This window comes from Pithys albifrons, chromosome 30 (assembly GCF_047495875.1).
Source record: "Pithys albifrons albifrons isolate INPA30051 chromosome 30, PitAlb_v1, whole genome shotgun sequence".
Taxonomy (NCBI): Eukaryota; Metazoa; Chordata; class Aves; order Passeriformes; family Thamnophilidae; genus Pithys; species Pithys albifrons.
In genome coordinates this window covers 2,690,311-2,701,184 of record NC_092487.1, presented here as the reverse complement: position 1 = coordinate 2,701,184, position 10,874 = coordinate 2,690,311, and positions in this window count along the sequence as shown.

Genomic DNA, 10,874 nt, shown 5'->3' with positions numbered 1-10,874 from the left:
GAAATTGCTGTTTCTCGTTCCTAAATTCCAGACCGATGAAGATTCCTCCCTGGGAAAAGGTGCCAGGAAAGAATGAATTTCTCCTTTTCTAGGAGTAATGGGGCCCCAAAATTGACACCTGAGAGCCCAAGGCTGCAACCTTTTCCCTGAGCGCCAAGCTCGACGGTGCGTGCCACTTGCGGGTCCAGGAATGTGCTGTTTCTCATCCCAGAATTCGAGGCCGATGAAGATTTCTCCCAGGGAAAAGGTGCCAGGACAGAAAGCAATTGTGCCTTTTCTAGGGTTAATGAGGTCCCAAAATTGACACCTGAGAGGCCAAGGCTGCCCCCTTTTCCCTGGGTGCAAAGCTCGACGAAGCGTTCCACGTGCGGGTCCGGGAAAGTGCCATTTTTCAGCCCAGAATTCCAGACCTATGAAGATTCCTCCCTGGGAAAAGGTACCAGGAGACAAAGCCATTGTGTATTTTGTAATGCTAATTGGGCCCCATCATTGGCACCTGAGAGCCCAAGGCTGCCACCTTTTCCCTGGGTGCAAAGCTCGACGCTGCATACCCTGTGCGGGTCCAGGAAAGGGCCGTTTTTCAGCCCAGAATTCCAGACGGAAGTCGTTTCCTCTCTGGGAAAAGGTGTCAGGACAGAAAGCCATTGTGCCTTTACTAGGGGTAATGGGACCTCATCTTTGGCACCTGAGAGCCCAAGGCTGCCACCTTTTCTCTGGGCGCAAATGTCGACGGCGCGTGCCACTTGCAAGTCCGGGAATGTGCCGTTTCTCATCCCAGAATTCCAGGCCAGCGAAGATTTCTCCCTGGGAAAAGGTGCCAGGACAGAAAGCGATTGTGCCTTTTCTAGGGTTAATGGGGCCCCAAAATTGGCAGCTGAGAGCCCAGGGCTGCCACCTTTTCCTTGGGCGCAAAGGTCGACGGTGCGTGCCACATGCGGGTAAGGGAAAGAGCCGTTTTCAGCCCAGAATTCCAGACCAATGAAGATTCCTCCCAGGGAAAACGTGCCAGGACACAGAGCGATTGTTCTTTTTCTAGGGGTAATGGGTCCCCATCATTGCCACCTGAAAGCCCAAGGCTGCCACCTTTTGCCTGGGCGCAAAGCTCGACAGTGCGTTCCACTTGCAGTTCCGGGGAAGTGCCGTTTTTCAGCCCAGAATTCCAGACGGACGAAAATTCCTCCCAGGGAAACGATGCCAGGACAGAAAGCCATTGTGCTTTTTGTAAAGGTAATGGGGCCCCATCATTGGCACCTGAGAGCCCAAGACTGCCACCCTTTCCCTGGACGCAAAGCTCGATGGTGCGTTCCACTTGCGGGTCCAGGAAAGTGCCGATTCTCAGACCAGAATTCCAAACCGATGAAGATTCCTCCCTGGGAAAAGGTGCCAGGAGAGAAAGCCATTGTGCCTTTTGTAGGGATAATGGGGCACCATCATTGGCACCTGAGAGCCCAAGGCTGCCACCGTTTCCCTCGGCGCACATGGCGACGGCGCGTGCCACTTGCGGGTCCGGGGAAGTGTCATTTTTCAGCCCAGAATTCCAGACGGATGAAGACACCTCCCAGGGGAAAGGTGCCAGGTCAGAAATCGAATTGTCCTTTTCTAGGGTCAATGGTGCCCCATCCTTGGCACCTGAGAGTTCAAGGCTGCCACCTTTTCCGTGGGCGCAAACATCAACGGCACGTACCACTTTCGTGTCCGGGAAAGTGCCGTTTTTCAGCCCTCAATTCCAGACGGATGAAGACTCCTCACAGGGAAGAGGCTCCCAGAACAGAAAGCGATTGTTCCATTTCTAGGGTTAATCAGGCCCCATCATTGGCACCTGAGAGCCCAAGGTTGCCACCTATACCCTGGGCGCAAAGCTCGACCATGCGTGCTACGTGAGGGTCCGGGAAATTGCCGTTTCTCATTCCAGAATTCCAGACCGATGAAGATTCCTCCCTGGGAAAAGGTGTCAGGACAGAAAGCGATTGTGCCTTTTCTAGGGTTAATGGGGCCCCAAAATTGACACCTGAGAGCCCAAGGCTGCAACCTTTTCCCTGAGCGCCAAGCTGGACGGTGCGTGCCACTTGCGGGTCCAGGAATGTGCTGTTTCTCATCCCAGAATTCGAGGCCGATGAAGATTTCTCCCAGGGAAAAGGTGCCAGGACAGAAAGCAATTGTGCCTTTTCTAGGGTTAATGAGGTCCCAAAATTGACACCTGAGAGGCCAAGGCTGCCCCCTTTTCCCTGGGTGCAAAGCTCGACGAAGCGTTCCACGTGCGGGTCCGGGAAAGTGCCATTTTTCAGCCCAGAATTCCAGACCTATGAAGATTCCTCCCTGGGAAAAGGTACCAGGAGACAAAGCCATTGTGTATTTTGTAATGCTAATTGGGCCCCATCATTGGCACCTGAGAGCCCAAGGCCGCCACCTTTTCCCTGGGTGCAAAGCTCGACGCTGCATACCCTGTGCGGGTCCAGGAAAGGGCCGTTTTTCAGCCCAGAATTCCAGACGGAAGTCGTTTCCTCTCTGGGAAAAGGTGTCAGGACAGAAAGCCATTGTGCCTTTACTAGGGGTAATGGGACCTCATCTTTGGCACCTGAGAGCCCAAGGCTGCCACCTTTTCTCTGGGCGCAAATGTCGACGGCGCGTGCCACTTGCAAGTCCGGGAATGTGCCGTTTCTCATCCCAGAATTCCAGGCCAGCGAAGATTTCTCCCTGGGAAAAGGTGCCAGGACAAAAAGCGATTGTGCCTTTTCTAGGACTAATGGGGCCCCAAAATTGGCAGCTGAGAGCCCAGGGCTGCCACCTTTTCCTTGGGCGCAAAGGTCGACAGTGCGTGCCACATGCGGGTAAGGGAAAGAGCCATTTTCAGCCCAGAATTCCAGACCAATGAAGATTCCTTTCAGGGAAAACGTGCCAGGACAGAAAGCGATTGTTCTTTTTCTAGGGGTAATGGGTCCCCATCATTGCCACCTGAAAGCCCAAGGCTGCCACCTTTTGCCTGGGCGCAAAGCTCGACAGTGCGTTCCACTTGCAGTTCCGGGGAAGTGCCGTTTTTCAGCCCAGAATTCCAGACGGACGAAAATTCCTTCCAGGGAAAAGATGCCAGGACAGAAAGCCATTGTGCTTTTTGTAAAGGTAATGGGGCCCCATCATTGGCACCTGAGAGCCCAAGACTGCCACCTTTTCCCTGGACGCAAAGCTCGATGGTGCGTTCCACTTGCGGGTCCAGGAAAGTGCCGATTCTCAGACCAGAATTCCAAACCGATGAAGATTCCTCCCTGGGAAAAGGTGCCAGGAGAGAAAGCCATTGTGCCTTTTGTAGGGGTAATGGGGCCCCATCATTGGCACCTGAGAGCCCAAGGCTGCCACCGTTTCCCTCGGCGCAAATGGCGACGGCGCGTGCCACTTGCGTGTCCGGGGAAGTGTCATTTTTCAGCCCAGAATTCCAGACGGACGAAGACACCTCCCAGGGGAAAGGTGCCAGGTCAGAAATCGAATTGTCCTTTTCTAGGGTCAATGGTGCCCCATCCTTGGCACCTGAGAGTTCAAGGCTGCCACCTTTTCTGTGGGCGCAAACATCAACGGCACGTACCACTTTCTTGTCCGGGAAAGTGCCGTTTTTACGCCCTCAATTCCAGACGGATGAAGACTCCTCCCAGGGAAGAGGCTCCCAGGACAGAAAGCGATTGTTCCATTTCTAGGGTTAATCAGGCCCCATCATTGGCACCTGAGAGCCCAAGACTGCCACTTATACCCTGGGCGCAAAGCTCGACCATGCGTGCTACGTGAGGGTCCGGGAAATTGCCGTTTCTCATTCCAGAATTCCAGACCGATGAAGATTCCTCCCTGGGAAAAGGTGTCAGGACAGAAAGCGATTGTGCCTTTTCTAGGGTTAATGGGGCCCCAAAATTGACACCTGAGAGCCCAAGGCTGCAACCTTTTCCCTGAGCGCCAAGCTCAACGGTGCGTACCACTTGCGGGTCCAGGAATGTGCTGTTTCTCATCCCAGAATTCGAGGCCGATGAAGATTTCTCCCAGGGAAAAGGTGCCAGGGAAGAAAGCAATTGTGCCTTTTCTAGGGTTAATGAGGTCCCAAAATTGACACCTGAGAGGCGAAGGCTGCCCCCTTTTCCCTGGGTGCAAAGCTCGACGAAGCGTTCCACGTGCGGGTCCGGGAAAGTGCCATTTTTCAGCCCAGAATTCCAGACCTATGAAGATTCCTCCCTGGGAAAAGGTACCAGGAGACAAAGCCATTGTGTATTTTGTAATGCTAATTGGGCCCCATCATTGGCACCTGAGAGCCCAAGGCTGCCACCTTTTCCCTGGGTGCAAAGCTCGACGGTGCATACCCTGTGCGGGTCCGGGAAAGGGCAGTTTTTCAGCGCAGAATTCCAGACGGAAGTCGATTCCTCTCTGGGAAAAGGTGTCAGGACAGAAAGCCATTGTGCCTTTTGTAGGGGTAATGGGGCCCCATCTTTGGCACCTGAGAGCCCAAGGCTGCCACCTTTTCCCTGGGCGCAAATGTTGACGGTGCGTGCCACTTGCAAGTCCGGGAATGTGCTGTTTCTCAAGCCAGAATTCCAGGCCAGCGAAGATTTCTCCCTGGGAAAAGGTGTCAGGACAGAAAGCGATTGTGCCTTTTCTAGGCTTAATGGGGCCCCAAAATTGGCAGCTGAGAGCCCAGGGCTGCCACCTTTTCCCTGGGCACAAAGCTCAACGGTGCGTGCCACATGTGGGTAAGGGAAAGAGCCGTTTTCAGCCCAGAATTCCAGACCAATGAAGATTCCACCCTGGGAAAAGGTGCCAGGACAGAAAGTGATTGTTCTTTTTCTAGGGGTAAAGGGGCCCCATCATTGCCACCTGAGAGCCCAAGGCTGCCACCTTTTGCCTGGGCACAAAGCTCGACGGTGCATTCCACTTGCAGGTCTGGGGAAGTGCCGTTTTCAGTCCAGAATTCCAGATGGATGAAAATTCCTCCCAGGGAAAAGGTGCCAGGACAGAAAGCGATTGTTCTTTATCTAGTGTTAACGGGGACCCATCATTGGCACCTGAGAGCCCAAGGCTGCCACCTTTTCCCTGGGTGCAAAGCTAGATGGTGCCTGCCACGTGCAGGTCAGAGAAAGTGCTTTGTTCAGCCCAGGATTCCAGACGGATGACGACTGCTCCCAGGGAAAAGGCTCCCAGGACAGAAAGCGATTGTTCCATTTCTAGTGTTAATGGGGGCCCGTCATTGGCATCTGAGAGCCAGAGGTTGCCTCCTTTTCCCTGGGCGCAAAGCTCGACAGTGCGTGCCACGTGCTGGTCCCAGAAAGTGCCATTTTACAGCCCAGAATTCCAGACCAATGAAGACTCCTCCCAGGGAAAAGGTGCCAGGACAGAAAGCCATTGTGCTTTTTGTAAAGGTAATGGGGCCCCATCATTGGCACCTGAGAGCCCAAGGCTGCCACCTTTTCCCTGGACGCAAAGCTCGATGGTGCGTTCCAATTGCGGGTCCAGGAAAGTGCCGATTCTCAGACCAGAATTCCAAACCGATGAAGATTCCTCCCTGGGAAAAGGTGCCAGGACAGAAAGCAAGTGTTATTTTTCTAGTGTTAACGGGGCCCCATCATTGGCACCTGAGAGCCCAAGGCTGCCACCTTTTGCCTGGACGCAAAGCTCGACTGTGTGTACCTTGTGCGGGTTTGGGGCAGTGCCATTTTTGAACCCAGATTTCGAGACGGACGAAGATTCCTCCCTGGGAAAAGGTGCTAGGACAGAAAGCAAGTGTTATTTTTCTTGTGTTAACGGGGCCCCATCATTGGCACCTGAGAGCCCAAGGCTGCCACCGTTTCCCTCGGCGCAAATGGCGACGGCGGGTGCCACTTGCGGGTCCGGGGAAGTGCCATTTTTCAGCCCAGAATTCCAGACGGACGAAGACACCTCCCAGGGAAAAGGTGCCAGGTCAGAAATCGAATTGTCCTTTTCTAGGGTCAATGGTGCCCCATCATTGGCACCTCAGACTTCAAGGCTGCCACCTTTTCCGTGGGCGCAAACATCAACGGCACGTACCACTTTCTTGTCTGGGAAAGTGCCGTTTTTCAGCCCTCAATTCCAGACGGATGAAGACTCCTCACAGGGAAGAGGCTCCCAGGACAGAAAGCGATTGTTCCATTTCTAGGGTTAATCGGGCCCCATCATTGGCACCTGAGAGCCCAAGGTTGCCTCCTATACCCTGGGCGCAAAGCTCGACCATGCGTGCTACGTGAGGGTCCGGGAAATTGCCGTTTCTCATTCCAGAATTCCAGACCGATGAAGATTCCTCCCTGGGAAAAGGTGCCAGGACAGGAATGGATTTCTCCTTTTCTAGGAGTAATGGGGACCCATCATTGACACCTCAGAGCCGAAGGCTGCAACCTTTCCCTGAGCGCAAAGCTCGACGGCGCGTGCCACTTGCGGGTCCAGGAATGTGCTGATTCTCATCCCAGAATTCGAGGCCAATGAAGATTTCTCCCAGGGAAAAGGTGCCAGGACAGAAAGCAATTGTGCCTTTTCTAGGGTTAATGGGGCCCCAAAATTGACACGTGAGAGCCCAAGGCTGCCACCTTTTCCCTGGGCACAAAGCTGGACGGTACGTTCCACTTGCAGGTCCGGGGAAGTGCCATTTTTCAGCCCAGAATTCCAGACGGACGAAAATTCCTCTCAGGGAAAAGGTGCCAGGACAGAAAGCGATTGTTATTTTTCTAGGGTTAATGGGGCCCCATCATTGGCACCTGAGAGCCCAAGGCTGCCACCTTTTCCCTGGGTGCAAAGCTAGATGGTGCCTGCCACGTGCAGGTCAGAGAAAGAGCTTTGTTCAGCCCAGGATTCCAGACGGATGACGACTGCTCCCAGGGAAAAGGCTCCCAGGACAGAAAGCGATTGTTCCATTTCTAGTGTTAATGGGGGCCCATCATTGGCATCTGAGAGCCAGAGGTTTCCTCCTTTTCCCCGGGCGCAAAGCACGACAGTGTGTGCCACGTGCTGGTCCCAGAAAGTGCCATTTTACAGCCCAGAATTCCAGACCAATGAAGACTCCTCCCAGGGAAAAAGTGCCAGGACAGAGTGCCATTGTGCTTTTTGTAAAGGTAATGGGGCCCCATCATTGGCACCTGAGAGCCCAAGACTGCCACATTTTCCCTGGACGCAAAGCTCGATGGTGCATTCCACTTGCGGGTCCAGGAAAGTGCCGATTCTCAGACCAGAATTCCAAACCGATGAAGATTCCTCTCTGGGAAAAGGTGCCAGGAGAGAAAGTCATTGTGCCTTTTGTAGGGGTAATGGGGCACCATCATTGGCACCTGAGAGCCCAAGGCTGCCCCCTTTTCCCTGGGCGCAAAGCTCGACGGTGTGTACCTTGTGCGGGTTTGGGGCAGTGCCATTTTTGAACCCAGATTTCCAGACGGACGAAGATTTCGCCCTTGAAAAAGGTGCCAGGACAGAAAGCGATTGTAATTTTTCTAGGGTTAACGGGGCCCCATCATTGGAACCTTAGAGCCCAAGGCTGCCACCCTTTCACTGGGCGCAAAGCTAGATGCTGCCTGCCACGTGCAGGTCAGAGAAAGTGCTTTGTTCAGCCCAGGATTCCAGACGGATGACGACTCCTCCCAGGGAAATGTCTCCCAGGACAGAAAGCGATTGTTCCATTTCTAGTGTTAATGGGGGCCCATCATTGGCATCTGAGAGCCAGAGGTTGCCTCCTTTTGCCTGGGCGCAAAGCACGACAGTGCGTGCCACGTGCTGGTCCTAGAAAGTGCCATTTTACAGCCTAGAATTCCAGACCGATGAAGACTCCTCCCAGGGTAAAGGTGCCAGGACAGAAAGCCATTGTGCTTTTTGTAAACGTAATGGGGCCCCATCATTGGCACCTGAGAGCCCAAGACTACCACCTTTTCCCTGGACGCAAAGCTCGATGGTGCGTTCCACTTGCGGGTCCGGGAAAGTGCCGATTCTCAGACCGGAATTCCAAACCGATGAAGATTCTTCCCCGGGATAAGGTGCCAGGAGAGAAAGCCATTGTGCCTTTTGTAGGGGTAATGGGGCACCATCAATGGCAGCTGAGAGCCCAAGGCTGCCTCCTTTTCCCTGGGCGCAAAGCTCGACGGTGTGTACCTTGTGCGAGTTTGGGGCAGTGCCATTTTTGAACCCAGAATTCCAGACGGATGAAGACTCCTCCCAGGGAAGAGGCTCCCAGGAAAGAAAGCGATTGTTCCATTTCTAGGGTTAATCGGGCCCCATCATTGGCACCTGAGAGCCCAAGGTTGCCTCCTATACCCTGGGCGCAAAGCTCGACCATGCGTGCCACGTGAGGGTCCAGGAAATTGCCGTTTCTCATTCCAGAATTCCAGACCGATGAAGATTCCTCCCTGGGAAAAGGTGTCAGGACAGAAAGCGATTGTTCCTTTTCTAGGGTTAATGGGGCTCCATCATTGACACCTGAGAGCCCAAGGCTGCAACCTTTTCCCTGAGCGCCAAGCTCAACGGTGCGTGCCACTTGCGGGTCCAGGAATGTGCTGTTTCTCATCCCAGAATTCGAGGCCGATGAAGATTTCTCCCTGGGAAAAGGTGCCTGGACAGAAAGCAATTGTGCCTTTTCTAGGGTTAATGGGGCCCCAAAATTGACACCTGAAAGCCCAAGGCTGCCACTTTTTCCCTGGGCGCAAAGCTCGATGGTGCGTTCCACTTGCGGGTCCAGGAAAGTGACGATTCTCAGACCAGAATTCCAGACCTATGAAGATTCCTCAGAGGGAAAAGGTACCAGGAGACAAAGGCATTGTGTATTTTGTAATGCTAATTGGGCTCTATCTTTAGCACCTGAGAGCCCAAGGCTGCCACCTCTTCCCTGGGTGCAAAGCTCGATGGTGCATACCCTGTGGGGGCCGGGAAAGGGCCGTTTTTCAGCCCAGAATTCCAGACGGAAGTCGATTCTTCCATGGGGAAAGGTGTCAGGACAGAAAGCCATTGTGCCTTTTCTAGGGTTAATGGGGCCCCATCTTTGGCACCTGAGAGCCCAAGGCAGCAACCTTTACCCTGGGCGCAAATGTCGACGGCGCGTGCCACTTGCAAGTCCGGGAATGTGCCGTTTCTCATCCCAGAATTCCAGGCCTGCGAAGATTTCTCCCTGTGAAAAGGTGCCAGGACAGAAAGCGATTGTGCCTTTTCTAGGGCTAATGGGGCACCAAAATTGGCAGCTGAGAGCCCAGGGCTGCCACCTTTTCCCAGGGCGCAAAGCTCCATGGTGCGTGCCACATGCAGGTGAGGGAAAGAGCCGTTTTCAGCCCAGAATTCCAGACCAATGAAGATTCCTCCCAGGGAAAAGGTGCCAGGACAGAAAGTGATTGTTCTTTTTCTAGGGGTAAAGGGGCCCCATCATTGCCACCTGAGAGCCCAAGGCTGCCACCTTTTGCCTGGGCACAAAGCTCGACGGTGCGTTCCACTTGCAGGTCTGGGGAAGTGCCGTTTTTCAGTCCAGAATTCCAGACGGATGAAAATTCCTCCCAGGGAAAAGGTGCCAGGACAGAAAGCGATTGTTCTTTATCTAGTGATAACGGGGACCCATCATTGGCACCTGAGAGCCCAAAGCTGTCACCTCTTCCCTGGGCGCAAAGCTAGATGGTGCCTGCCACGTGCAGGTCAGAGAAAGTGCTTTGTTCAGCCCAGGATTCCAGACGGATGACGACTCCTCCCAGGGAAAGGGCTCCCAGGACAGAAAGCGATTGTTCCATTTCTAGTGTTAATGGGAACCCGTCATTGGCATCTGAGAGCCAGAGGTTGCCTCCTTTTGCCTGGGCGCAAAGCACGACAGTGCGTGCCACGTGCTGGTCCCAGAAAGTGCCATTTTACAGCCCAGAATTCCAGACCAATGAAGACTCCTCCCAGGGAAAAGGTGCCAGGACAGACAGCCATTGTGCTTTTTGTAAACGTAATGGGGCCCCATCATTGGCACCTGAGAGCCCAAGACTGCCACCTTTTCCCTGGACGCAAGGCTCGATGGTGCGTTCCACTTGCAGGTCCAGGAAAGTGCCGATTCTCAGACCAGAATTCCAAACCGATGAAGATTCCTCCCTGGGATAAGGTGCCAGGACAGAAAGCCATTGTGCCTTTTGTAGGGGTAATGGGGCACCATCATTAGCAGCTGAGAGCCCAAGGCTGCCCCCTTTTCCCTGGGAGCAAAGCTCGACGGTGTGTACCTTGTGCGGGTTTCGGGCAGTGCCATTTTTGAACCCAGATTTCCAGACGGACGAAGATTCCTCCCTGGGAAAAGGTGCCAGGACAGAAAGCAAGTGTTATTTTTCTAGTGTTAACGGGACCCCATCATTGGCACCTGAGAGCCCAAGGCTGCCACCTTTTGCCTGGGCGCAAATGTCGACGGCGGGTGCCACTTGCGGTTCCGGGGAAGTGCCATTTTTCAGCCCAGAATTCCAGACGGACGAAGACACCTCCCAGGGAAAAGGTGCCAGGTCAGAAATCGAATTGTCCTTTTCTAGGGTCAATGGTGCCCCATCATTGGCACCTCAGAGTTCAAGGCTGCCAACTTTTCCGTCGGCGCAAACATCAACGGCGCGTACCACTTTCTTGTCCGGGAAAGTGCCGTTTTTCAGCCCTGAATTCCAGACGGATGCAGACTCCTCACAGGGAAGAGGCTCCCAGGACAGAAAACGATTGTTCCATTTCTAGGGTTAATCGGGCCCCATCATTGGCACCTGAGAGCCCAAGGTTGCCTCCTATACCCTGGGCGCAAAGCTCGACCATGCGTGCTACGTGAGGGTCCGGGAAATTGCCGTTTCTCATTCCAGAATTCCAGACCGATGAAGATTCCTCCCTGGGAAAAGGTGTCAGGACAGAAAGCGATTGTTCCTTTTCTAGGGTTAATGGGG